The sequence below is a fragment of the Filicampus tigris genome, unplaced genomic scaffold (assembly GCF_054856515.1).
Source record: "Filicampus tigris isolate MCC_2025a unplaced genomic scaffold, RoL_Ftig_1.0 HiC_scaffold_26, whole genome shotgun sequence".
NCBI classification, from domain to species: domain Eukaryota; kingdom Metazoa; phylum Chordata; class Actinopteri; order Syngnathiformes; family Syngnathidae; genus Filicampus; species Filicampus tigris.
Window position 1 is genome coordinate 95001 of NW_028233407.1, and position 2500 is coordinate 97500.

A 2500-nucleotide genomic window follows, 5' to 3' on the forward strand; every position below is an offset into this window, starting at 1 on the left:
CGATTGAACACCCCCCAGGTCGGGCGGGCTCGCTCTGTTGAGCGCACGGAGGTTGACATAGAAAATATTGCAACACGCGGAGCTCCAGGCGGGGGGGGCCCTCGCCCGGCCCGCGGAGTCCGATTGAACACCCCCCAGGTCGGGCGGGCTCGCTCTGTTGAGCGCACGGAGGTTGAGATAGAAAATATTGCAACACGCGGAGCTCCAGGCGGGGGGGGCCCTCGCCCGGCCCGCGGAGTCCGATTGAACACCCCCCAGGTCGGGCGGGCTCGCTCTGTTGAGCGCACGGAGGTTGAGATAGAAAATATTGCAACACGCGGTGCTCCAGGCGGGGGGGGCCCTCGCCCGGCCCGCGGAGTCCGATTGAACACCCCCCAGGTCGGGCAGGCTCGCTCTGTTGAGCGCATGGAGGTTGACATAGAAAATAATCCAACACGCGGAGCTCCAGGCGGGGGGGCCCTCGCCCGGCCCGCGGAGTCCGATTGAACACCCCCCAGGTCGGGCGGGCTCGCTCTGTTGAGCGCACGGAGGTTGAGATAGAAAATATTGCAACACGCGGTGCTCCAGGCGGGGGGGGCCCTCGCCCGGCCCGCGGAGTCCGATTGAACACCCCCCAGGTCGGGCAGGCTCGCTCTGTTGAGCGCATGGAGGTTGACATAGAAAATAATCCAACACGCGGAGCTCCAGGCGGGGGGGCCCTCGCCCGGCCCGCGGAGTCCGATTGAACACCCCCCAGGTCGGGCAGGCTCGCTCTGTTGAGCGCATGGAGGTTGACATAGAAAATAATCCAACACGTGGAGCTCCAGGCGGGGGGGCCCTCGCCCGGCCCGCGGAGTCCGATTGAACACCCCCCAGGTCGGGCAGGCTCGCTCTGTTGAGCGCATGGAGGTTGACATAGAAAATAATCCAACACGTGGAGCTCCAGGCGGGGGGGCCCTCGCCCGGCCCGCGGAGTCCGATTGAACACCCCCCAGGTCGGGCAGGCTCGCTCTGTTGAGCGCATGGAGGTTGACATAGAAAATAATCCAACACGTGGAGCTCCAGGCGGGGGGGCCCTCGCCCGGCCCGCGGAGTCCGATTGAACACCCCCCAGGTCGGGCAGGCTCGCTCTGTTGAGCGCATGGAGGTTGACATAGAAAATAATCCAACACGTGGAGCTCCAGGCGGGGGGGCCCTCGCCCGGCCCGCGGAGTCCGATTGAACACCCCCCAGGTCGGGCAGGCTCGCTCTGTTGAGCGCATGGAGGTTGACATAGAAAATAATCCAACACGTGGAGCTCCAGGCGGGGGGGCCCTCGCCCGGCCCGCGGAGTCCGATTGAACACCCCCCAGGTCGGGCAGGCTCGCTCTGTTGAGCGCATGGAGGTTGACATAGAAAATAATCCAACACGTGGAGCTCCAGGCGGGGGGGCCCTCTCCCCCCCCGGTGAGTCCGCTCACAGTGCCCCTATGTCGGGCAGGCTCATTGCATTGTGCGCATGGAGGTTGACTTAGAAAATATTTGAGAGTGACATGAGCTCCAGGCAGACACCGACTCATCGCCCGTGGGGTGTCCGACGAGCCCTCACCAATCTTGGATTAATGTTTGGCGAGGCTCCCCTGATCAGCTCTGGAGGTGGCAAGTTCTGAAAAAGTGGTTTCTGAAAATGTGCCCCTTGTATTTTGTGAAACCAGGGGTAACCTAGCGAGTAGGCAAACTCATCCCCTGACTGGGGGGATCAACTTTTACCTACTACAGCGCCCCTAATGGCCAAAAGTGGTACTGCTCCCCCTGGTAGCCTAACCCATTGAAATGAATGGGAAAAATTAATTTAGGCTACCAGGGCTTTGGGCTACCAGGGCTTTGGGCTACCAGGGCTTTGGGCTACCAGGGCTTTTTGCTACCAGGGCTGTGGGCTACCAGGGCTTTGGGCTACCAGGGCTGAGGGCTACCAGGGCTATTATAGGCGGCCACCACTGCACTAGTGGCAGCCCGGGGAAGGTGCCTGTTGCTCGGATATGCTTTTACGCACGTCGGCCTCTGCGCCCTGGAGCTTTTTTATGCCACCAGGGCTATTATAGGCGGCCACCACTGCACTAGTGGCAGCCCGGGGAAGGTGCCTGTTGCTCGGATATGCTTTTACGCACGTCGGCCTCTGCGCCCTGGAGCTTTTTTATGCTACCAGGGCTATTATAGGCGGCCACCACTGCACTAGTGGCAGCCCGGGGAAGGTGCCTGTTGCTCGGATATGCTTTTACGCACGTCGGCCTCTGCGCCCTGGAGCTTTTTTATGCTACCAGGGCTATTATAGGCGGCCACCACTGCACTAGTGGCAGCCCGGGGAAGGTGCCTGTTGCTCGGATATGCTTTTACGCACGTCGGCCTCTGCGCCCTGGAGCTTTTTTATGCTACCAGGGCTATTATAGGCGGCCACCACTGCACTAGTGGCAGCCCGGGGAAGGTGCCTGTTGCTCGGATATGCTTTTACGCACGTCGGCCTCTGCGCCCTGGAGCTTTTTTA